This window comes from Marmota flaviventris, chromosome 12 (genome assembly GCF_047511675.1).
Source record: "Marmota flaviventris isolate mMarFla1 chromosome 12, mMarFla1.hap1, whole genome shotgun sequence".
NCBI lineage: Eukaryota > Metazoa > Chordata > Mammalia > Rodentia > Sciuridae > Marmota > Marmota flaviventris.
Window position 1 is genome coordinate 40172729 of NC_092509.1, and position 27730 is coordinate 40200458.

The following is a 27730-nucleotide window of genomic DNA, read 5'->3' on the forward strand; positions in this document are numbered from 1 at the left end:
ATTCAAGAGAGATGTGATGTTTTAAAATGTTTATAAGAGAAAACTTAATGAAAAATTATTAAGTAGAGGTACAATAGGGACCTGATTAAGATGGTTCTAAGTGGAAGAAATATGATATTGGAGGACCGAATGGCAGAGGGGAATCAAAATGAGATGAAACATAAGGCTCTTCTTTTTTTTTAATTTTATTTTAAAATTTTTATTGGTTCATAATAGTTAAACATAACATTAGGATTTATTTTGACATACTATGAATGCCTAAAGTATAATTTGCTCCAATTGAGTCCCCAGTGCTTACCCTTACCCTCCCCGCCCTGTTCCTCTACTCTACTGATATATATATATATATATATATATATATATATATATATATATATATATATTAGTTGTTCAAAACATTACATAGTTCTTGACATATCATATTTCATACATTTGATTCAAGTGGGTTATGAACTCCCATTTTTACCCCGTATACAGATTGCAGAATCACATCGGTTACACATCCACGTTTTTACATACTGCCAAACTAGTGTATGTTGTATTCTGCTGCCCATAAGGCTCTTCTTGGATGACTTCTGACACTAAACTAGACTGAGTTGAAACCAGGTAAAGCCCCAAAGGACTAGTCAATGGGAATTTAGACTTAGAGCCAAGATAAGATGAAACCCGAGAACAAACAATAGAAAACCTTATTCATGGTGGTTTTCAATAATTCATGTACTCAACATTCTTTTTTTTTTTTTGGCTGGGGTGGATTCTGGAGATGAACCCAGGGTGCTTTACCCCTAAGCTACATCCCCAGCCCTTTTATTTTTATTTTGATACAGGGTCTCACTAAGATGCTAAATTGCTCATTAAGTTTCTGAGGCTGGCCTTAAACTTCCTCCTGTCTCAACCTCCCCAGTTGCTGGTATTATAAGCATGCACCTGACATTATTATTATTATTATTATTATTATTATTATTATGCATCCAAAATTGCTTTAAAACCATGTATTATAATGGTGAACAAGATACCCATTGTCTCTACTCTCATGAAGCACATACTCTATTGAGGAAAATAGGTCATAAAATAAGCAAGAACCTCAAAGGAGATATATAGGACCTCTCATGGAAACACAAAACAATAATATCCCTTAACAGAGATGGTGGGCCGGTGGGGTTGTGATGGGAGATATTAATGAAGACTCTCTAGAGGAAGTAGTGTATTTAAGCTGAGAAATACAGATCAATGATTCTCATTTTAGACCAAATCCCCTCCTTTTTGTTACGCATACTTTCTAACATACTCCTTATTATCCTGAAATAAAATTAATTGGTAATATAACCTTGTATACATATATGTAGTCAATATGATTCCTTAACTGTAGTAAAGAAGAAAACAAAAAAAATCACTTATCAAAATGTGTTTCAATATGCAAATATATTGCTCATTTAATCAAGCCATCATAAAATCACCATGAAAAGTGATCGCCTCTGAGGCAGATTGATATCAGGATACCAAGATGGTAACTCAAACACCATTCAGGCATTGCTATTGGTAATTGATTTTCATAGATGATGAACAACTCTCAGCTCACTTCAAAACAACAAAATCCTTTTGGATTTACATAGTAGTTGCAATTCTGGAAAAATCAATACATATTAAATGGTGCAAAATGGAATTTGCATTCATGTATAAAATTGAGACTTACAGAAGGGTGAAGAAGGGTTTTCGTCTATAAGAATATCAAAAGGAACTCTTGAAATCATGCAAATACACAGAACTTTTAGCTGTGTGGGACTATTCCATATGTTCCACAATGTCTAGACTCTCTGGTCCCTACTCACTAAAAGATTGTTATGCCTCCCATTTACAGACAAGCAAAAATATCCCCACACTTTTCCACAATGCTTCCCACCCCAATTAAAACCACTACAATTCCAAATGAAAATGCTACAATTCCCAAATAAGATTGTACAAACCTGTGGCAAGTTTCTCTGTGGTCCCAATTCTATTCCTTGGGCAGCTTTTGTCTAAGTCCAAGCCCTCAGATTCTGCATTTTCTGGTGAGCATATGACCCAGGCCTGACCAGAGTATCCCACTCCCCACAACACAGCGATGGACCCAGTGATAGGGCTGTGACCACCCAAGCAATGCCCACTGGAAGCCTCTGCTAGATGTATGCTGGGATGATCAGGGAAATCACACTCTTGTTTCTTGAGGAATACAAGTGGAACACAAAATGCAAAGCATCTTCACGTGAAAGAAAACACTTCTTAGGTGCATGGCAAAGGCAATGGCTTGAAAGTGGGTTTTGTTAATATTTGTTAAGTTGAAAGTTTCAGCAAATACTAAAATGGATATGAGGAGAGGTAATTTATTTAGTCTTAGTCTATTCTGATGGCTAATACCTTGGAATGGGTAATTTATAAACAACAGAATTTTTTAGTTCATAGTTCTAGGAGCTAGAAGCCCAAGGCATTAGCATATTTGGTATCTGGTGAGGGCTTTGTGCCTTATAGGTAGCACCATAGTGCTGTGTCCTCACATGGTGGAAGGGGCCAGCAGTCTCCCTCAAGCCTCTTTTATAAGAACATCAATTCCATTCCTGAAGACAGGGTCCTCCTGACCTAATCACCTCCCAAAGATCCCATCTTTTAATATTATTGCATTGGAGATTAGGTTTCAATATATGAATTGGTTGGGGGAATAAAAATATTCAGATCATTATAGGAGGTATGATTCTTACTCCCCCCTGATTTTTCTTTCAGGAGGTGTGTGTTAGCTTTCTGTCACTGTAACAAACTACCTGAGACAATTGACTTAAAAGAAGGAAAGCTTTGTTTTTGTTCATGATATCAGAGGTTTCAATGCACTGGCCGGCCTGTTGCAACACCGTATGTCGTGATAGGAGCATGTAGCAGAGAAGGTCTATTCACTTCATGGTGACCAGGAAGCAAAGAGACCAAAAGAGGTGTGGTCCCAACATCCCCTTCCAGGGCATGTACCCAATGACCTAACTTCCTCCCACTAGGCTCCACCTCTTAAAGGTTCCTCCACCTGCAATAGTGCCACAGGCTGTGGACCAAAGCTTTAACCCATGGGCATCATCTCAAATCCAAAGTACAGCAAGGCAGAACTCCATTCTCTGAGTCTTTGCTCACTTTTTTCCTATTTAATTGATGATTAACTTTAGAGGTAAATGACTGGGTATTCATTACTTTTCTTTTTGAATGGAAGAAAAAAAACCCTCTGTGCTCAGAAATCCAGCATTTATATTCAGTGCTGAAAACTGTATCAGGACCCCTGATACGAAGTTGGATTGTGTCCCCAAAAAGACATGTTGACATTCTAATCCCCGACCTTATTTTGTGACTATAATCATTCAGATGAAATTATAAGTGTGGGCTCTCGATACAATATGACTGGTGTCCTCATAGGAGAGAAATTTAGTCACACACACAGAGATGTGTGAGAAGAGAGAAGGTCATGTGACACAGAGCAGAGACTGCAGTTATGTAGCTATGAGCCAGGGATTGGCAGCCACTCCCAGAAGCTTGTAAGAGACAAGCAAAGATTCTCCCCTATAGGTTTCAGAGGGAAGAGGACCTTGCCAGCAGATTGATCTTGTGCTTTTAGCCTCCAGAACTGAGACAATAGATTTCTGTTGTATTAAACCATCCAATTTGTGGCTCTTTGCAATGGCAGTCCTGGCAAACTAATACACTCACCCTCCAGGAAGAACTGCCCTGGCCAATGCTGTCCTGGGTGAGGAGGTATGTCACCCTGCATCTGGATTCAGTACCCAAAAGCCCACTTGGTGTCAGACCTCAAACCACATCTTCCAAACTTATAGTTTTTAAGTTGATATTTTGGCCTCTGTCAGTCCCCCCTAGTTTGAATTTTCACATTATCTTGATCCTCAGCAGGACTGAAGGGTAACATTTATCGGGAACCTTTCAGAAATATCAATCTCTCAGAACTAAATAAAGTATACCACAAATTTCCTCCCTGTGGAAAATCTCCTTGGGTACAAAAATCACTTTTTTTAAGAGCACATTTCTTGTCATCATATAACTTCCCTTAGGTATGCCATACATTTTTTCCAACAACACTGCTAAATAAAAAAATCATTGAAAGAAAGAAAGTTATTGAAATCAAGAAGCTGCTGAATCTAAGAATGCTGACCACACCTGGCATACTGCAATATGACATCTAATTTTTACATTAAGCATATTATAATTGGCCTTCAGTTGAAAAGAATTGGAAATTTCACAATAAGAATAAACTTGAGACCAATGTTCAATATCCCATGAGAGCCACAGATGGAAGAGCAATATTAGACAGGGTAGTAGGCGTTCCTTCCATCCACATAACAGCTGCGTAGACAGAGGAGGATATGAGTCCCTTCTAATTTGGATCTGGAATGTCCACCAAAAGCGTATGTGTTAGAAGCTTGGTACCCGGCCCACGGCACTATTGGGAGGTGGTAGAACCTTTGAGAGGAGCCTGATGGGAGATTGAGTTGTCGTTTTTGCATCACTGTGATCAAAAAACCTGACAAGAAAACCTTTAAGTGAGGAAAAGTTTATTTTGGCTCACAGTGTCCGAGGTTCAGTCCATGGTTAGCCTACTCCATATCTCTGGGCCGAATGTGAAGCAGAAGGATGTGGCTAAGGATAGCAGCTCAGGACTTTATTTTGTGACTATAATCATGCAGCAAGGACGTAGAGAGCTCTGTTCACTTACAAACCCCAGAGGCACACCCCCACTGACCTACCTCTTCCAGCTACACCCTACTTGCCTACAGTTACTACCCAGTTAATCTAGATCAGTGGATTAAGCCACTGATTAGGTTACGATTCTTATAATCTAATCATTTCATCTCTGAAAATTCTTGCATTCTCTCACACATGAGCTTTTGGGGGACACACATATCTAAATCATAGCGGGCCTTACATCACTGTGGGTGTGGAACCCCACCCAACCTCTTCCCTTCTCTTTTTCCCATCCCAGCCAAGAAATGAGCAGCTTTGCTCCACTGCATATTCCCTACCATGATGTGCTGCCCTGCCACAGGCCCAAAAGCAAGAGTCAGCCAATTGAGGATTGACAGCTCCCAAACTGTGGGCCAAAATAAACCTCTCCTCTTTATAATTTTATTACGTATCGTATTGTTTTACAATAACCAAAACTGACATAACCAAGAGTAGCAAAGGACAGAGCTCATTTTCTAAGTCCAATTATCTTAAACAATATATCAAGTTGTTATATTGAAATGCTTAAATAAATTTCATGGAAAGCATTTTCATTTTATTAAAGTGGCTTATTTGCAAAATGATTGTTTCCCAGAACTTCCTGGAGGTCCAGGAGGCTTGAGAAGTGGGTTTCTTGGGCTCCTGATCAGGCCAGATCCAGTGAGAGAGCAGGTACTAGCAGCCCAGTTTCTATATTGACCTTAGTAAAGGAAATTGGTGGGAAAATGTCAGCAGTCCATTTGTGTTCTGCTGACTTTCTAGTCAACACTTGCTCCTTCAGAAGCATCCTCTTTAGTAAACTGGGTAAGATCATCGTTCACTTCTCGCTCACAATGGCCTGCTGCATGTCACCATCTCTGACTTTGGACACCTCTCCAGCATTTTATATTTGGCTGAAGACTAGGTAAAGTGTGAGCCACTGGAGAAGATTCTATTCATTTCTAGAAGCTGCTTTTCTACCAACAGAATCATTCTAAAGTTTCTAGGGAGGTATAGCAAATGCGTATCTCTACTTTCCTATTTCCATCATAAATAATTATTTGTAGCACAACATACACACTTTTAATTCACTTGAAGAGCTATGCACAGTTCACCTGTCAACTCATAACATACTTTCTTTTTTTGTGTGTATTTCAGTTTTTAAAAGTAGATATCTTTCAAAAAATGTTTATTCAACTATTTAGGAACATTGAACGTTAAATAAAGTTATTTAGTCTCCCTTTTACTTTTGGATTGGGAAACATCCTCCCAAAACTACTTCTGCTGCTCCCATTGGGCTTGGGAAAACCTTCACAAAGTTCTTGTAAATACAGAAAGTATCCTTCTATTGTAGCAGAGGATTTGGGAGTCACTTTTCTTTCATTATTCAAAATATGCCTCATAATACTATTAGTTGGGGAATGCAAATTAAAACAATGAGATAGCACTTCTCACTTGCTAGAATGGACAAAATTCTGAACACTGACAACTGCAAATGCTGGCAAGGATTTGGGGCAATAGGAATTCTTGTTTATTGCTGGCAGAAATGCAAAATGGTACAGCCACTCTTCCAAAGAGTTTCCTAGGAAACCTAACATACCCTTAACATGCCATCTAGCAATCTCACTCCTTGGTACTTACTTAAATTAGAAAAACATGTTCTCATAAAGCCTGCATATGAATGTTTATAGCAGCTTTTTTCATAATTGCCAAACTTAGAAGCAATTAATATGTCCTTCAGTTGGTGAATAAACTGTGGTGCTGTGTTAGTCACCTTTCCATTACTATATCAAAATACCCGAGATAATTGACTTATAAAGAAAAGTTTAGTGTGGCTCATACTTTTAGCAGTTTCAGTCCATGTTTAATTGGTTCCATTGTTTTGTTTGTTTGTTTGTTTGGTTTTTGTTTTTCTTTTTTGGCCTGTGGTAAGGCAGCATATCATGGCAGGGAGCATGTGGCAGAGCAAAGCTGTTTACCTCATGGCAGGCATTCAAAATAAGAAAGAGGAAGGTGCTGGGATCCCTCTCTCCCCTTGAATGGCACACCTTCGATTACCTAAAACCTCCCACTAGGCTCTTAAAGCTTCTACCATCTCTTAATAGCTCTGCTCTGGAGGACAGGTCTTTAAAACATGTGCCTTTGGGGGACACTGAAGTTTCAAACTATAGCAGGTACCCAGACAACAGAATATAATTTATTCTGAAATAAAAAGAAATGAGTTATCAATCCATGAAAAGATATGCATGAAACTTACATGCTTATTGAAAAGTAAAAGAAGCCCATCTGAAAAAGCTGACCACTGTATGATTCTGGAAATGCAAAACTATAAAGAGAGTCAAAAGATTAGTGGCTTCCAGAGTTTGAGAAGTAGGATGGATAAACAGGCAGAGCACAGGAAAATTTTAGGGCTGTGAAAATATTCTGTAGACTATGAAAATAAATACATAAACTCTCTTATGAACTATAGATATTGAGTGATTATAGTGTGCCAATCTAGTTTCATCAATCATAATAAAGATATTATTCTAAAAAGGGATGAGGGATATGCATGTGTAGAGGCAGGGGTATATGGAAAATTTCTATACCTTCCTCTAAATTCTGCTATGAATCTAAATTTTCTTTAATTAAATTAATTAAAATTAAAGTCTTTAAAAATACTATGAGTTAGTTGCAACCTTTAGATCACTATAATTATAAATATTTGAAAGACAATATAGCACATACTTATGAGACTCTATTCAGGGTTACCTGCAGCCACACTGCAACCAACAAAACTTTCCCCAGCATTCAATAACAACTGTCCTGATTCAAAATTAGTTGAATCTTTTCAGATCCTTTGTAAGAGAGTTCCCTGGAGGGTTTTATTTTCCACTAACTTGTACAGAAATACTATTGGATTTCAAATCTCCTGAGCATGGTTTAGCTTGTAGCAGGCAGCAGTTTCCTTTCTGGCCCAATTTGTCTTATGTATGGTAAGAGAGAAAAACGAAATTCCAGTTAAGGAAGTACCGTGAACTCGTATTTACCAACTTGGGCATCCTCACCTTGAAATACTTGGCAAGCAGCTTATTCTTAAAGGTTTTTTTTTTTTTTTTTTTTTTTTATTCTTTGTGACTATCATATTCCTGAGGACAGAATGAGTACTTTTTTAATTCAGCCACAGGGAATGTGGCATATCAATATTTTAACATTTTAGTTAATTGTATTTTCATTATGTTTGTCCTGAGGCATTGTAGGCTAAGAATAAAATGTATTAAATCTAAAATGGAGAAACCATAACTTCAATTAGTTCTTCAATGGCATCGGTTTCAGATTTGGATGGAAGAAACTATTGCACTGTGACCTTGGTAACACAGTTAGCCTCTGTAGGGGTATTCTAATGACCGTCAAAGTCTCCTAGTCCCAAATTAGCAACATCTCCCCAACACACACACACACACACACACACACACACAGTTAACGCCTGTTGTTACTTTATTATTTCTTTTGCTATTGAAGGCTTCCTGGTCTTTTAAAATACCACTTGAAGGTATTAAGCCTTATCAGTTCATAGCTTTGTTATCAACCAACACCTTGGTTGACAACCAGCTGAGAGTGAGAGGTGGCCAGGAATGTGACCTGCATAGGTGCTGGGCCTGGGGAGGGGAAAGAGATTGTCAGGAGGGAGAAAAAAGTATGAGGGACAGTCTGGTGACAGCCTGGGGTAAGATGCAGCCGGCCTTGCCATTAGGCAGGTTTTGCTCAGTGTTAGAGTTAAGCTTCCTGGTGAGAAAGACCTGAGCCTGTAGAGTTAAGGAATTGAAAAGAGGGTGGCATCCATCTCTTCCCTAATTCTCTACTCAGTCAGGGTCAGACCTGGTTGAAGAAGGGAACTGTGTAGCCAAAAGAGGTGATACAAATCCTGCTGCTGTCACTTGACAAATGGCTCCTCATGATTCTCAGACTATTTATATCAATGCCTCCATCCATATTGACAATGCAGTAATTTATATCATCAATGTAACTAGCTACCAGATGTATGACTGATGCTGCTTCTCACACTCCATTCTGAATGCTTTGAGTTTATTCTCTAATTTAATCCTCACCTCAGCTGTATGGGGGGGGGCAGTTATATGATCCACCAATTTCTATAGAGTAGAACTGAGTTAAGGACACTAAAGCAAGTAACCCAAGAGCTCACATTTAATAAACAGGAGATATTCTGCTAAACAGGATTTAAATGAAATCAGTATAATTCCAGAGCCTAGAATTTTAAAAACCCATCTCCTTTACTTTATTATATTTATGAAATGCTTTTAAAAACTATTATTTGACTTACTCTCAAAACATTCTGAAAAACATTACATAGTGCTCTAATATTGCTATTCTAGAAGTTAAAAACCAAGGACATAAAGTTAATGGCCCTGAGTCTTCTGTAAATTGCAGAGCATGGGCAGAAGGATGTCTTGTAGGACCTATGTAAGATTTCTTGTAAGAAAAAATATCTTTCTTTTTCATCCCTCAATAATGTAAGTCATATTGTTATTTGTTTGCTTTTGTTTTAGCATTTGTTCTGTTATCTCTTATCTACCATTGAGGTAAATTGCTATATCAAGACTTGACTTGCAGCCTGGCAAGGCACAGTGGCAAATCCTTGTAATTCCAGCTACAGAGGAGGCTAAAGCAGGAGGATTGCAAATTTGAGGACACTCCAAGCAACTGAGGAAGATCCTGTCTCAAAATAAGAAGCAAAAAGAGAGCTGAGGCTGTAGCTCATTGGTAGAGGTCCCCCGGATTCAACCCTTTGCAAACTCCATTCAAGGACTCAACGTGGTGCTTTCAAATATGATTTAGATAAAAATCATTAAATTAGAAAGTTCTAATTAGGGTAAACTGCATGAGTCATGGTTATCCTAAGCATTCCTGAGAAAGTCATCCCATGATCACATAGACTTGGGACAGTCCCCTGAAGAAATGGAATAGAGGGTACACAAAGTGGCTGCCAACACAGCCTCCCAGAAGCTTAACGAGCAGACCCTAGTTTTTTATTAACTGAAAGGGAAATGGAGTCAAGAGGGAAATTTCAATAAAATCGTAGGTAAGTCAAAGGTTTGTTTTTGTATCTACGGATTAGTTCTCACACATTTCCTGTTACTAGGCTTAATTTTGGTAATGTGTAATTACAACCACAAACCTACTATTAGGCAATGAGTACTAAACTCTATTTCCTGATGAACTTGAGAAAGGTCAGAGGTTAATAAGGCCATGGCTAGTTAAAATGTCTTAAGCTTAAAGATATAGCTATTCCCCTCTATGTAGAACCTTAAAACATTATCAGAAGCAGGGACAGCTGAATGGCTTTATAAAAGGTAGAATGTGTTAGACATGAATGCGTTAGTTTTAGAGAAACCAATCTAATTTTGTCTTAACTATGCTACACTAAATAAACTGTTCAAACTTCCTGAGACCTTAAGAAAACACAAAAGGCTCTTAGTCTTAGAGTCTGGGCCCTACCGATATGACCTTACATCCCTGCCCTCACTACAAAGAACAGAAGCAACTGAAATTTATACTCATCATCAATTATGTAGAATCAGATCTGTCACCAAGCGCCAAGGCTGAGTTTTCCTGGGGAAAATGAATAGCATATATTAACAAAAAATCCAACAGGGATTTAGAAGGCAGGAAGAGGAACTCTTTAAAAGAGTTACAAAAGGTCTTGTGTATGTGTGATCACAGATTTGCACTGAAAAGTGAGTTCCAAATAAGACTTAGCCTAGAAATTCCATCAATGCATCCAAGAGTCAAAATGAGCAGTTTTTCGGAAACATGATTATTGGTTTTCACTTAAAATTTAAGTGACACACAGTGAGGGTGTTTGTCAGCAGCTAAGATCAGGTATGGAGAGAATAATTCCATACATTAATGTTCTTTCCAAGATTTTCCATCTTGGATCAGCAGAACCAACCAACCAATGAAGAGTCATGTGCAATAGCTCTAAAGTCCAAGTCATCATAGAAAAGGGTATTAACAAAGAATTTACAGATAAGATTAACCAGGACAGCTGCTATATAGACTTCAAATCATATTTCTGTTTTCAATTAATTGCTTAAGTTTCTTCATTTTGGTTATAATTAAAAACAAACAATAAAACTTGTCCCAAAATCACGGAGTTGCTGAAAACTTTTAAACCTCTCTAAAATCAGCTCAGCATATTGCTGAAATCCACATTCTCAGGGCAAGAGAAGAATGTGTCAACAGGAGAAAAAAAAAAAAAAAACCAACTTGTGAACTAATTTCTCACAGGGACAAGTTAATGAAATGTCTTGACAGAAGAGACCAACAGCTGAAAGAAGATTTTGTTACTGGTACATTCTCTGACCATTCATTCAGAGCTTGAAGACAATCTTTCAAATGGAATAATATCTGACATTCCTTATTGAAAGAGAGTCTGGTATTTTAAATGGTTTGAATCATTTACTCAAAAAAAAAAATTCTAGTTTAACTTAACAAGTTTGAGAATGCTTGATTTGAGAAGGGAAAGGTGGAGATGTTTTCATGTTTGGGAAGATAAAAGATACAAATTAAAATTTTTCTTGATTTATATCTTTACATATTTTTACTCTAAAAGTATATGTTTCAAACTCTGAATGGCAATATAGTGCTTTAAATATAAACTCCGTGTCCCAGATGCTAGTATGAGTCTTTCAAGGAAGGAATTAACATTCAGCCAAATTTTCTTAGTAAGTGAATTACAGGAAGAAGGTACGTAGGGAAGTGACAGTCACACTCTACAACACATTCTGAAACAACATTCTTGATTTTTAAAATGTTACACAGCCAAACATTGAGAAGCTTAGACTTCCTGGTCATTTAAACTTGCAGAACTATCCCATACAGAAAAAAAATGAGCTAATAAAAATAAACCATACCCTGCTACGTGCCTTCCTTCAAAATTTTAATAAATCTAACAATATTTTTAAAATGTTTAAAAAGTTTCTCTCCCTGATAAAATTCATGAAAATAAATGTTTATTAAAGCTGAAAGAAAAACCATGTCCACTTAAGCCAAAAGTACAGAATGCAAAAATGCATCATAAATAGAGAAAAAATATACTAAAAATTAAAATAGGCATGTAGAAAATATGTCAAAACATTACCAATGATTGCCCCAGCAATGGCTAATTTTTCTTGACACTTTTCTCAAACTACCAAACTTTGTATAGTGAATAAGTATTATGTTGAAAGCCATTAAAAATAGAAGACAAATTCAGAACTTCTAGCCAAGATAGGTTTATAAACCCATGATTTGAAAAACTCCCTTTGTTCCATATGTATGCATATGACAATCGCCGATAGAAAATTTTAAAAAGTGGAAAGACATATTCTTAAAGCATAAAAGATCAATACAAAGAACCCACATGTAACAAAGTAGCTGAAAATGCAAACAGCAAATTTGCAAAAAAGATAGCCAAACTCTCTAATAATATGGTAATTGCAAACTGAAATAAGGTACCAAGTCATACCCATAATATTGAGAAAATAAAAGCATTAAAATTCCAAGTTTGGGCAAGCATTTGAGGAAATGGAGATGTCATGTTATTGGTGGTCACATAAATCAATATATTACTTTGGAGACAATTTGATGATGTCTAATAAAAGGCATTTTAGGTAAATTCTATGACTTGTGAAAACTGTTACAAAGCACAACTTTACCATCTCCACAGAAAAGACATGTACTAGAATGTAGCATTTCTTGAAATGCTGACAACTGGAAACAACCTGCCATTAGAAGAAAAGATAAATAAAATCATAGTATTTCAAAAAAAATAGGTCACTTTAGAGAAATTTTTTTAAAAAAACAAGATAAAGTTGTATAAATATAGATGAACATTTGGAACATTAATTTGAATAAGAAAAGCAAATTATAGATGAATTTACTGTGTACTTCATTATGGAACTTTCTTTTGGTATGCAATCTATTACCATTTGTGTGAATTTTTAAATGCAAAAAAAATAACACTGCCTATTAAATAAATGTCAACTTCATAATAGCTAAATAAATAAACTTTATATTTTATTGCTAAATAAACAACAAAAAAACTTTCAATATCTCCAGGAAATTGCAAAGTTTTTTTTTTAATCTTGTAACTGAACACATTAAAGTATATCCTATTATTATCTGTATTTTTTAAAAAGCTTCTATATTTAATAATTTTAAAAATCCAGTGAACATAGTATTTGTCAATTAAGAGGCCATTTCAGATTTTAGTCAGAATACAGTTTAGTGTGGTAAGAGGAAAGTCTTTATTTCCAAGTCTAGAGAGAGAGTCAGACTTAAGAGTTTTTAATTAATGTAGACAACATGTGAACTTGTTTATAGACCAAAGGGGCATGAAGGAACTGGAGTTGGCAAGGGACAGCATAGAATGTGAAGCAATGATTGATCCCTGACCTTGTGAAGGAGAATTCAACCTAGAGGCTAAATGGGAGAAATAAGGTCCTAAAAGTGTTTGCAGTGGAAATGATTGAGGCCATGGAAGGGCTCAAGATCATGGAATGTTCTAGACTAAAAGGGTAAATAAAAGTGGTAAGGAAGAAAATGGTCAGATAACAGAAATCACAAGAGCAGTTCCAGAGATTGTCCAAGTTTAAGAAAACATGCAGCAAATATGCTGAGTGAATGAGGTTGTACTCAAGTGAGGGAGGAGCCACCCTAGAAGTTCCCGGGATCTGAAGGAGGCAAGGAAACAGAAAAAAATACTGTGAGCTGCAAAGCCAACACTTGAGGTAGCTGATGAGTGATGAGAGGGAAGCCACACAGAGGAAGACAGAGAGGACCTTCCAAAAGAAGACTGACATTACTTATGCAAAAAAAAAAAAAAAAATGTAATTAGGAAAAGCAAACACTGTTAGCAGAAGTGACTTGACATCATTTGAATCCGCCACTTCTAAGGCTCCTAGAGAAGGTCTAGCAGTACATTTGTTAGGGCACATGCTTTCGTGCAGCTCACTGCAATCAGTTTCCACTGTAATCTTTCCACTCTAATTTCTGCTCTGTCACACCACTTAGTATTGGACAGAGTTGCAAGTGCCCTGGACTTTATTTTGCAATCTGGTTACAGAGATGAGATGAGGGTACATTTCATATTTATACATATTTATATTTATATACATATTTATACAGTTTGTAGTCACTTCTATATACAGTTATTGGTTGTCATCACACGGTAGAAATGGCTTCCAGAATAACCCTACTATCCACCCTGCCAACTCATTTAGCATCATGATATAAGGGTCAGAAGTTTCACTATTAGAATAATGAGTCCCATGGAGCTCAATGATAGAAAAAGAGAAACAGCATTTGAAACAGATGGAGGCAGAAGCTAGTCTGTGAAAAATTTTTCAAATCGTCTAATGTGTAAAATTATAAATCAAGGAAATGCAGGTAGATAGTACTTTAGCAGCATGTCATGGATTCCTTGGAAAGGATATTGTTGTTTCCTACATTTATAATGTTTGTGAAATTTGCCAAGCTTTTGTAAATGTGTGGTTTGATGTGATTTTTTTCATTCTAAATAAACATTCCATTTCAGATTTAACTTGATATTCACTTTAAAGAGGGTCTTTCAAAATTGTGAAAGCCTCAGGGCTCCCCCAAACTTGAATTCTTTTCTGGTGAATAAAATTTAGATTCAAAACAATACTAATTAAAAATTAAATTTGCTTCTCCATCTTCAGTTCACAAGGTTTTGCCTTTTCCCCAAAGAAATACAAGTTAAGAGGTAGCCAAACATCATTTATTTTATTAAAATTTATGTAATCACTCTTCTTCTAAAATGTAATCCAAAGACCAAGGAACGAGACCAAAATTTTGAATATAGGAATTCTTGCCAAGTTTAATAACCTCCTAATGGTATGAGAGTTTCCATGATTTTTTTTTATTTCTAATTGCTATTATTGTTTGGACAAAACTTTGCAAAACAAAACAAAAACTACTATTAATGATAATCATAGATTTTTATTTAAATGAGAATGCCAGAATTCTGCTCATTGTAAAAAAAAAAAAAAAAAAAAAAAAAAAATCCAAACACTTAATCCTATAAAGCCATTTGGAAACAATCCAGAAGTAGAAGTCACAAAATCCCATAGAGCCCAACTAGAGTATATACGGTAGAAATTAATTCTATCCATACAAAAAGAAAGAAAATAGCTGCAAATCTCACAGATAATGGGAAAAACCATTCAATTCTTCACATTCTTCCACAGAAAATGGACAAGCTTGCATGGTCATCAGACTTCAGACACATTTTTTTTAAATTACCTGTTTGGATATGCTATTTCCAACTATAAATGTGTATTGGAACATTCCATTTGATAACACCTTCCAGTGATTTACTCATTCACTAAGCCATTAAAAGGCTGGTCTTTTGTCTTTCCAACAGGTCTCCTTTTCATGTTTGAGATAGCTTAGCCTTTCTTCTTAAAATATCTTTAATTCTGTTTTGTTTCTTAGGAAAAAGTAATGACTTGTCCACTCAAGAAAAGTGTAAGCTACTCATTATGTTCATTCTTGGATTCATTTGTTCCTGTCCTGGAAAGAACATGGAACATAGAGTTCACCAGAGCCTTGACTAATTCCTCCTTCCACGAAGTTTCCTTCGCTGCTGTGGAGGGACCTCATCACCACCCAACCAACTCTGCTTCAAGGCAGGAAACATGTTCAACAACATGCTTTCTTTGATTGATATTTGCCAGACATTGGAAATTGGAGACTGAGGAGTACTTTTTGTTAGAATTGACTAGTAACTGGTAGAATGCTTTTTAAATGTGTTTTTATCTTCTCTTGGCTCACTTGCCTATTTCCTATTTTTCTTTATTTCTCTCTTATCCTTTCTTTCTCTTTCTTGTTTTTTTGTACATCAAAATAAGCAGGAAGCAGTAACTTTGATTTCTCCAAATTATTAATCATTTGCTTTCCAAAAATTACTCACTTCTGGTATAAGAAGCCATATCACCCAGGATTTTTTGGCAGTAAACAAAGAGGCAATAAGCCCTCAAGACTGGATGGGACCTCAGAGACCACCCACTCCAACATGTGCATTTTATTTGAGGCCTGGGGGTAGGGGCTTACCATGGGTACACTGATAGCAGTGAACTCCAAGACCTCTAATTTCTGGTTTACTAGTTTTTCCATTATTCTAAGATAACCTGCTGAGTTGAAATTAAAACTAATAATTATACAGTTTAAAGAAAAAATTTCCTTGTAATTTTTTTTACCTATATGCCTTTAAAAGATGTAATCTAATCATATTTCTCCAGTCTGGACCCAAAGTATCCTCCATTCTCACCTTCTAGCTCTCCACTCTACAAACCCTAGCTAGCAGCCCAGCTGGCTTATGCATCACCCCATATAGTTTGACTCTGGAAACTTTCTGGGGTCTTTGGGCTTTGACTCAAGCTATGAATCCTCCCTTGAGACTTTCCCTCCTCCTATAGAGGTATAGAAAACCCTGCTAACCCTTCCACATGTTAATTCAATTCCCACCTCCCTAACCCTGTGCTGGTCCCAATGGTGTGTAGAGAAGATCTTCCCCAAGGCCCTTTGACATGATTCCTTTAACACTATGTCTATAACACAATGAGAAAATCTTTCACTGTCACTTTCAGCTATTTGTACCTCTTGTGTTTTTGTTTAACATTTTTCTGTATTTATACCCTAATATCTCAATTAGATTAGAATACTCTTATAGGGAGAGCTCTTTTTGATGTAATTCTCTACTTTCTAGAAAATTATTCAATACAATTCTTTACTTACAGCAGATACCCAATAAATACTAGTTATCTAATTTGTAAGGTGACTGGATGGAGGATAAGTAAACAAATTACACGTCTATACATAAATTATTAAGTTTAGGTCTATGAATTCTAAAGCAATGTAATAATCTATAGCATATACAAACAGAATTCTACTTATCTACTTTTACCCACATCAACACTAATTTCAATGATCAGGTAGAGTTGTAGAGATAGATGATAGAACAATAGAATGATAAATAGATAGATAGATAGATAGATAGATAGATAGATAGATAGATGATAGATAGGAATAAATGAAAATATATATATGGAGTGAGGGATTCTTTAACTCAGAATATTATCAGAATGATGAAAGAACTTATTAAGAATTACTGAACACTTTGTCCATGAAGAGAATCCTGAAAATTTATGAAGCATATGTTTACATAATGGCATATAACATGCTTGTTAGGTGATAGAAGTTCTGTTCCTTCTGATTACAAATTGGCTGGTAATTCTATCCAGCAAGGAAGGACATCATTCTGCCCATCTGGATATTCTGAAGGTCCCACACAGCTCTATGCCATAACTATTGTTCTGGGGAATTTGTTTCCTAAAAGAACCCTCAAAACAGTTCGTGTTTGCTTATGCATTTACTCAAAGACGACTGGTATGTACTGAGTCCTTAAACACTACCAACTGCAGAAGATTCTGTATATGCTACTCAAAGCTGATTGAGTCGTAGGTACTTCACATGAAAAATGGTCTGGGCCTGGGATCTTCAATGTGTCTACCATCTCTCCATGGATCAGAACTTTCCTCTGTGTGAAAATCATGAGAGGAAGCCTGAACATAAAAATTCAAAGTGTTTGAATAAAATGCTCTCCTTTCAACATGAAAACTTGGCAAAAATGTCAACAAAATCAAATCTCCTTGGATCCTCATAGGAGTGGTTTCATATCCAAAGAGAACCTTACAGACTTTATGCAAACTTCCAAGGTAAATGACCTCCAGGAGAAACTCAAAATCAATTCAAACCATGAATTAAAGAGTCTCCAACAGGTCCCTTATAAGTCCAGAAATATTGACTTCACTATTTAAAAAATAATTAAAACTTACTTCATGTAAATGATTACTTCAAAACTGTCTCCTTCTCATCTCTTTGCACTGAAACACAGACTATATTCCAACAATCAATTCATATGTCTCGGATATATTTCTCTTGTGGCATTTTTACCCAGTTTGTAGATGTTTACAACATACTCTACTTAGTCCCCCTTCAGGATCCTATCTGTGTCGAATTCATCTTTGTGTCTTACACAGTGACCAGCACTAAGCTGTGCACATTTAATCTCCACAAATATTGCTTGGATAAGGAAGTGAATTAATGCTTTTTTATATTTGGCAAGATCAGAAGAAAAACAAATATTTTGGTGCCAGAAATAGGATGTCTAGGGCCAACAATCATCCACAAGGTAACATATCATTCTCATTGTCTAATTCCTGCAAAGAAGAGTCACACAAATAAATTAAGTGCACTCAGTATGTACCAGAATCCAGCAGTAGGCTTAGTAAGTCTATCTCTACTCCAGAGAAGGATGTCTATCTATCCATTCATTCATTCATCCATCCAGTAAACACTCATAGGTGTTATACAAAATAAGTAAAGCACAGAGTGAGTCTTCAAGAAACTCCCAGTCCATTGGAAAAGACACATTCTGAAAAGAACTCTAATTCAAGTTACAAGTAAAAACAGAGCAAGGGCTAAAAGATTCAATACAAGGAGAATAAAAAAACAACAGTGTTTTTCTCCTCTAAGAACCGGGACAGGCTTCTGAAGGGAGATGATATTTGGGCAAAATTCTGTTGAAGCAAAAGTGTGCTAGAGCGAAAAGCAAGGAGAGAATAGTTTAAGATGAGAAAATAGCCCATGGGCCCTGGGAGGAAGGTTGGGGTGAGAATGACAAGGTCAGAAAGAAGTCCAATTGCTGTGGCTGCTATGTGGAGTCGGGCAGAGCAGGGAAGACTGAAGGTGGAACTAATAAGAAATGTCAGGACCAATTATAATGAGTGTATGACATTAACATTCACAAGTTTAGGAAGCTACTAAAAAAAAACTGAAGTGCAAGACAAACACAATGAAAAGGTGAAAATAATAAACAGGAAGGACAGATCTGAGAGTCTGCCTATGCTTAAGTGCATCTGCTGTGTTTCTTTGGTACTTCCATTTCCTGGAACCAGCTCTGGTTAACTTAAGCCCAAAGGAAAGCTGTTGGCAGGATCCACAGAGCACACTGTGTTGCCCAAGCAAGGCTAGAGATGGAGGCTGAGACAGAAGCAGAATGCTTGCCCGGGTCAGGGGAGTGGGGATTGTGGGAGAGTCTCACCCTGACATAATCACAGAAGAAAATGAACTCCAGCCTTGGTCAGACTCTTTATCACTCTGCTCAGAATTTAAATTCCAGAGGAAGGGCTCACATTCCTCAGCTAGGAGAGGGAAGGACTCCCAGATAAACAGTCTCACCAGATTGTACCCAGTGAGGGAATTACAGTTCCCCCAAAAGAAATTAGGCTAGGGTCAATGACAGATCATTCAGAAACACAGACACAAAGACAAAAAGTTCATTGCAATAAGCAATACTCCAGAAGGGGAGCCAGTACAGAAAGAAGAAATACCCAGAGCTAAGAAGAAAATATTCCTAGGCTGAAGAAAGAGCTCCTCCTGCACAGCCATAGTTCACAAACAGCTGGAAGCATTAATGAAAAGAGTGTGACACCCAGCTATGTTCTGGAAAAAATGTTCTTGGTGCCTCTGGTTCTTGCTCTGCACAAGGAGTGAAAGAATTGTTCCTGCTACACTTGGAGAAGTGGATAGAGAAAGAGGGAACCACGCCCACAATTTGAACTGAACTGATGAAAAATGGAAGTGGATCTGCCCATTCTTTGGGTATGTAGTAGTCATGCCCAGAGCAGACGGTGGTGACATATACACAGGAGGATGAGAAGGGACTCATACAGCAGCTTTAGATGACAGATGAAACACCACCATTACCACAATCAGGAAAGCCCTGTATATGGTGCCTTTCGGAAAACAATTCTCTGAGCTAATTTTAAGATATTTTCAAAGATCCTCTCTCTATAAATTATTATCTGTCTTTAGGAAAGGGAAATGTGTGCTACTGAACATCAATCACACACCAAAAGGCTTCATGTCTTAAGATGGAAGAATCACAACTTCACCACCCCCAACATGCTAATAGAGACCTTGGGAGGGACTCTTCCATGAGGTGACATGGACACTCCATACATATGAAGTAAATGTAATTAAATAAAAATCACCTGGATCTAGAATTCTAGTTTTATCAAAAAGAACTAGAAAATGAAGTGAGGAGTGACAGGAGAATTATTTCATTTAAAGTTTATCCTTTTTATAAAAAGGGAAGAATCTCATGAAAATAGAAGGCAAGGTCAACCAGTAAAGTCAAGGAAGAAGAGCTGGGGTAGGGAGGAAGGGAGGTGCTGGGAAATGAAACTGATCAAACTGCACATTCATGTTCAAATATGTCACAATAAATCCCACTATTGTGTCTAATTGTATTGCACCAATCCAAAAAAATTTAAAAAGCTTGTTTCTGTCAGGTGTCTTTTTTGTTTTGGTTTTGTTGTTGTTGTTGTTGTTTGTTTTGTTTTGTTGTGTTGTGTTGTGTTTTTTTGTTGTTGTTGTTTTTTGGTTTTTGTGCTATGACCAAAAGAACTGATAAGGACGATTTTAAAGAGGAAGAGTTTATTATGGGGCTCATAGTTTCAGAGGTCACAGTTGTCCATAGATAGGCACGTCCATTCCTTAGAGCCTGTGATAAGGCAGAACATCATGGCAGAAGTGTGTGGCAGACAAGAGTGGATCAGGACATGGCACCAGGAAGCAGAGAAAGAGAAGGCCACTCAACAGGACAAAATATATACCTCAAAGGCATGCCTCCAGTAACTCATAATACGTCACCAGAGTAATGTGTGATGCTTGCTTCTGCGTGCATTTATCTTTTCTTCTTAGCCACAAAATTCTACGGGGCATGGAGGGGCAGATAACAGACTTTCAGAATGAAACATTAATATTCCATAGAATTCTTTTCCTACCTAATAAGCTCATCAATCAAAGTTTTGGCCATATAATGAAAATATCCCTATCACGAACAGAAAATAGGATACCTATTAATTCTTATTTCCTCAATACTAAGAAGAAGTCTGTATCTTGCACTTTTCAGTTTATGTATTTTCCCTTTCCAGCCCACCAGTGAGACTAGGAATTACAGGAGTTTTCTTGACTTTTAAAAGGAATCAGAATTTTCACCTATGATTTCCATTTGGTGAAATATGACTATGTATGAAATTATAAAAAATTCCTATGTCAGCTATCACAAAAATATTTTTTTCATAGACGTGAATTTATAATCTCATACCAATGGCATGACTGTCAGTGATGACTTTTAAAGTATCTGACTATGGTATTTCTATATTACCTATTAAATATGAAGACTTAGGTAGATGACTTCTCATTTCTGCTTTTTACAAGCTGAATTCTGGGCTAAGTCATTTGGCTTTTGGTCCTGGTAATTAAAGAGGGATATGTATAACTCTGTTAAGTGACACTCAATTACAGAAGGCACCTTATACATTCCAACCTTAAATTAGGTCGAGAGCTCTTCTTAAATTTCTACCATCACTCTTAGGAATAAAGAAATACTTGCAAAAGTTTCAGATTATTCTTAATACTCTATAGACACATTGGACAAGAAAGCTTTCCAAACTAGCAAAAATAAATTATTTTTAATTAAGAAAGGTAACATTGGCTTTTATTCTAACTTTGATTCTCTAAGTCTAAGCAATTTTTTTAATCTAATGTTTATTTCTATTTGCTAGGTGGGTTGAAATTTAGGAATAATTCTTGAAAATTAAGCAAATATTCTGCCTCATGATAAAATTCTGCAGGAAAAAAAAGGCAATTCTAGTTTTGATTAAGGTCCCAACTTTTATTGGCATAATTTTATATACTGCTATCTTGAAACTAAAAGAACAATAGGTCTACAAGCCATAGGAACTAAAAGCAATAGATTTGCAAAATATATTCCTCAAACATTTAGTTATTTGTTTCAATTATAGCCAGCCATGACTGAACAGGCATGAAACAGGTCCTCACATTTCTGAGCTGTCTTTCCTGTATATTCAAGTCCAAATCCAGCAGCTCGTCAGATACCAGCATGGCCAGATGACCTGTCCACATTTATTGGGTTCATTGGCACAATTGTTGACAATTTGTAGTCACATAGATATGACCATTGCATTTTAGGTTCAAAAAAATAACCAAAGCTCATGTGTTAGCTGTATGCTATGTTACCTAGAACTCTGCTGAGTCTTGTCCAAGATGTTGAGTAAAATTCTTAGAAGAAATGTGGAAACAATGTAAAACTTATTTCATTAGAAATGTCTTTTAATATTTTATCTCCTGGGATGACTGATTAACACTGATTACCCATTTTTCCATGTTCATTTCTCCTCACTGGTAAGACTGCTATATCAGACCCTCACATTAATTGAGTAAGTATTATATGATGGGCATTATGCTGAGGACCTGACTTTAGTGATCTCATTCAACATGTGCTAGGTTTGGAACTGTTTCTTTCTTAAAGTAGTTTTATTTCATAGAGTTTCCCTTTAGTCACATACATGCCTTGGTCATCATTGTCACAGAAATATTGCTCAAAGATTAGGTGTACATCTTTAAAACATCCAGCTTAATATTAAATAGAGTTTATTGTTCATTTATCAGTGACTGAAATGTCAAGAGAAGCAAACCATGACATGTTTTTGTCCAATTAGACCTGGGGGCCAACAAAGCTGGAACTCAGTTTTACAATCATACAACAATTGGGGCAAACTTGATTGCGTAAACATTTATTTCAATGTACTCAGTTGTTCATGAAGAGGTGGGAAGAGCTGAAATCAAGGTGGGGGAATAGAATCATCCTCAATTAAAATTAGATTCCATGCATCTTAAGCACTGAAGCGCAGATTCAGACTCTGCCAAAGAACAATCAGACAGATGTCCCTCAGGAGTTGCTGAACAATTAGAGGAATCGGCCAGGAATGTTTCCTGGGAATACATGTTAGTGCCTATAAATCAGAGTTTGGCTTCCTTGGTTTCTAAAGTGGAACCACACGACATGCACCCACCCCTACAACATTGCTGAGAAGCCCCTTCATCTCCAAATCATTTTGAATGAAGTAATTTAAATTAGTTTTTAATTCCAGCTATGATTACAATAAGTCTGCAAAATACGGAAGCATTATGTTTGCAAAATTAATGGTAGAGATGAACGTAGCCCTGCAACAGCTGAAAATGCAGAGCTCCAACTCTCCTGGCTAGCCCAGTGGTCTTCTATCTGCACACCCCTCCTAACCTGCTAACTGAGGCTCCTGGGAGTCATGAAATGCTAGAGTATGGAGCAACTGTACCAGGCATTATTTGTTTCTTGATATTGTTTTATTAAAATTTTATGTTAAACCTCCATGTGTGCCTCTCTCTCCTGACTTAACCCCAAATCGAATTAGACTTAAAGTAGAAAAGATCACTTATAGCTCTTTAATTTTCAAAAAGGCTAACAAAGTTCTAAAATGAAAAATATTACGCACAAGCATCACTCCCCTCCACACACACACACACAGACACACAAACCCTACAGTAAACCACTGTCAAACTACACGCACAAAGGTAAAACTATGCTTCTATTGCATCATAAAAATAATCTACTCAAAATGGACCAAAGACCCAAATGTAAGAACTGAAACTGTGAAATCACTTGAAGGTAAACCCTTCAGGACATCAATATTAACAAAGATTTTCTGGAAAAGACTGTGCCCAAGCAATAAGAGCAAAAATAGACAAATGGGTTGTGTTAAACTAAGAAACTTCCGTACAACAAAGGAAACAATCAGTAGGATAAAGAGATAGCCAGAAGAATGTAGGGAAATATTTGAAAATTATTCATCTGCCAGGAATTAAGAGCCAAATCACAAGGAATTCAAATAACTGAATATCAGAAACAAACAAAAAATCCAAATTTTTTTAAACTTTATTTTATTGATTGATTTTTATGTGGTGCTGAGGATCAAATCCAGGGCCTCACATGTGCTAGACAAGTGCTCTACCACTGAGCCACAACCCCAGCCCCAAAACAATCCAGTTTCAACGTGAGCAAATGATCTGAATACACATTTTTCAGAAGATGTACAAAAGACCAATAGGTATGTGAAAAAAAATGCTCAAAATAACCAATCATCAGGAAAATGCAAATCAAAACCACAAGGAGATCTCATCTCATTCCAGAAAGGCTGTAATCAAAAGGACAACAAATAATAATAATAGCAAGTATAACATGTGCTTCCAAGAATGTAAAGAAAAGAGAATAAGGGTACACAGTTTTAGGAGTGCAAATTAGCATCACCATTTTGCAAAAGTATGGAGGTTTCTCAAAAAACTAAAAATAGAAATACCATATGATTCAATAATCCCAGTACTGGGTATATATCCAAAATAAATTATGTGGAAGAAATATTAGTACTGTCATGTTTATTGTAGCACTATTTACAATAGATGACATAGTTAATCTAGGTGTTCATCAATGGATAAATGGGTGAAAAAAACGTGGTATATAATGAAATAGATCAAATCATGTCATATGCCTGTACAAATATGGCATAATGAATCCCACTATCATGTATGCCAATAAAACTGTTAAAGGAAAAGAAAATGAGCACAGATACACAACGGAGTATTGTTCATCCATTAAAAAAAATTCAATTCTTTTATCACTTGCAATAATATGGATGGAAGTGGAGGACATCACGTTAAGAAAGACAACCCAGTCACATAAATTCAAATGCTATCTGTCCTCACTTATATGTGGAAGCTAAAAAAAAAAGAGTTGAAATCATAAAATTAGAGAGTAGAATAATAGTCACAAAAGATTAGAAAGGGGAGCAGGGAAAGAATGGAGAGAGGTTGGATGATGAGTACTAAAATCCTGTTGAGATAAATAAATTTCAGTTCTGTAACACAGTAGAGTGACTACAGTTTGCCTCATTTATTATGTATATCAAAATAATGAGAAAGGAGGATTTAAAGATTTCCAACACAAAGAAATAACAAACATTTGAGGTTATGGAGAAGCTAGTTACCCTGATCTGATCATTACACATTGCACAAACACACTGAATTATCACACTGGAGCTCATAAATATGTAGTTATTATGTGTCATTTAAAATATACAGATATGTGTTACTATTTGATTCCTTGAAACATATCTTTGTGGATAGTGAGAATTAAGGGGGGGGGGGTCTAATTTTCTTCCCCAAGTAGAGAGTCAACTTTCTTAAGAAAGTTATTAGTGCCATTTCTACCCCATTAATCTGAAATGTCATCTTGATCCATATCAAATTTCCATCTGTACTTCAGAGAAACATTTCTAACTATGGTTGAATTTGGTAGATGAAATTATAGAATCTGATGATGACAAATGACCATGCTGTAGGGAGAGATCTCAGAGCATCCTGAGGAGACTGGAGAGGCAGGGAATCCTAGTCAGCGATCTAGAAAATAGGAACACTAGATATTTTGAACAAAGAGAGCTAATATAGTGATCTGATTATAAAAATTAATGCAAGGGTTGCAAAAATAGAAAATAACAAGTAAATTAACCCAGAAAATGATAATTTTAGGAAGACTGTAGGTATGACAGAGACAAAGGCTATCCATGTTAGTTGACAGTGAGGGTCTTTTGAAGATTGTCAACTGACTCAGACCCATTGTGACCTTCAGGCTCAACTCCACTGTCATCTTGGGACCACTGACCCAGTTGAGTAAGCACAAAGGATATGACAAAATGAGAGACGAAGTTGAAAAGAATGTGGTCAGTTCAGTGTGGCATGAGATTCCTCTAAGGAAAAGCAAGATACCAGATGAGAGTAGTTCATTGAAATATAGGTGGACTTTTTGTTGAGAAGACCCAAAACACATATTTGAATATTATCAAGATACTTTTCATTTGAATAATTCTGTAATCATTAGTAACAGTTTTCATTTTGATGACCGTTTAATCTTTGCACTGTCACAAACATTGCCTCATTTGATTTTCACAAATTGGAAGACTGCAAGAGGGAGAAGACTAGCAAAAACAAACAAAAGGATGATGGAACCATTCAGAAGGTTAGAAAGACTGTGGAGTGGCCCGAGACCGCTTCAGGAAGGAGGTGCTGGTGAGATGCTACCGACATTAAGAAGGAGGTGGCTAAGAAATGTCAAAAAAAGGAGCCCCCTGGCAAAGTTCATTCAAGAGACCAGAAGGACAGAAGCAGGTAACAAAATAAAACAGAGTCAGAATAAATGGAGGTGACAGATCTTACTGAATCACAGAAAAGGCAGATCATGAGACAATACTTCAAGGGTATGTATGTGTGTGTGTGTGTGTGTGTGTGTGTGTGTGTGTGAGAGAGAGAGAGAGAGAGGAGAGAGAGAGAGAGAGAGAGAGAGAGAGTTGTTGCTGTTGGATTTTTGTTCGTCTTTGTGTTAGAGAAATCTTTTTATTGTTCGAGTTATAATAACGTTTACATTCTGATGTTTTTAAATTCTCTCCCTCTATGTCTCTGCACCCAACTTCCAGGGGAAGAATTATCAGGGAAGGACAGAGGACACGTTTGATCAAACTGACACTCGTGTTTTTGTTTTCTCCTTTTGACTTTTTTAGACTTTTACATGCAGAGAAAACTTGTCAACAAATGTAATCTTTTAATTAACAAAAGAAGTCAAACCTCAATACAATAAATATCCTTTTTGATGATGACAATTATTCAATTCCATTCCACGTTTTGAGGTTCCATTTTCCTGTTACTATCTCACATACAGGGAAATGGATCCTATTTGAGCATCAACTTTCTAGAAAATCATTCCAAATAGCACTACCACTTCTGGTGGAAAATAGGTTTAAATCTAAAAGAAAGGATTTAGGTGGACTTGAGGGGGAGGTTGTTTGTTTGCTTGGTCTGTTGGTTTTTTGTTGTGTTTGCTTATTTGTTTTGATGTTAGGAATGGAATTCAGGACCTCATCCTTGTTAAGCCCTCTACCACTGAGCTATGTCCCCAGCCCTGGACATTAGTTTTCTTTTGCTTATTTGAGGCCCTGGGAAAAGCTAGTGTTTTGATGGACTGGACAAGAAGCTCTCACTGGGGTCTTCAGAGTTATGCAGATTCCAGGAGTCTTGCCTAATTGCTGAGGGACACATTTCCCATCACTAAGGACTCAAAATCTGGGTTTACCTACTCACTAGGTTACAGGCCACAAGGCTGAGGCAGCATCATCTGACTTAAAAGGATTTCCTGCTAGAGCAATATTATTTCACTGGAATCCATTCCTTCTTCCTCTCAGACATTTTTCCTTTTGCTGTTGGCAGACAGTGCGTCCTAGGTAAGGTTCCCATTCTCATTGGGTAACTCTTTCCAAAAAGACCAATGAATTGGCCCCTGTTGATTACTTGAAAAACACAGTTGCTGCTCCACACAAGTCCCTTTGACATGACTTCAAGTATTAAAATTTTCCACCAACTGTGTCAGACGTTTGCCTGTCTAACTCTTCTTTTGCTAAGACGTTTTTAAATAGCTTAATCCTCATTTTACGCAATAGAACAAACGTGACTGAATCAGTCATAGGCTAACGGAGGCCTGTTAAATCATATAACACCTGCCCTCTGGTATTATCTGGAATCCATCAGCTTTCCATCAGCTTTCCATCAGCCTCACCAAGAATATCAGCCTTGTTAGTCTGTATCACATCATGCTAGAAAGAGGCAGGTAAAGGGGTTGAAGCTAGCACTCCTGAGTTCTTATTCACCCTCAAGTCTTCCCTCCCATGATTCTCCAGAGCCTATATTCTCTGCATCATTACAGCATTACTCAAAGAATCAATATCAACTGCCACCTTTCCAGTGAAAATCTTCATCAATAGCATTAGCTCAGAGTAATGTCTCCTGCCTGGAATTCTGGTAGCTTTGAGTCTGTCCTGCTCAGTAGGGATGAAGCATATGGCACCCCATGTTATAATTTATATTGTGATATTCTGCCTAGACCCACATTTTAATATAAGTATACCCAAATTTAAAACACTTTGAGGATGAGGGTTACCTT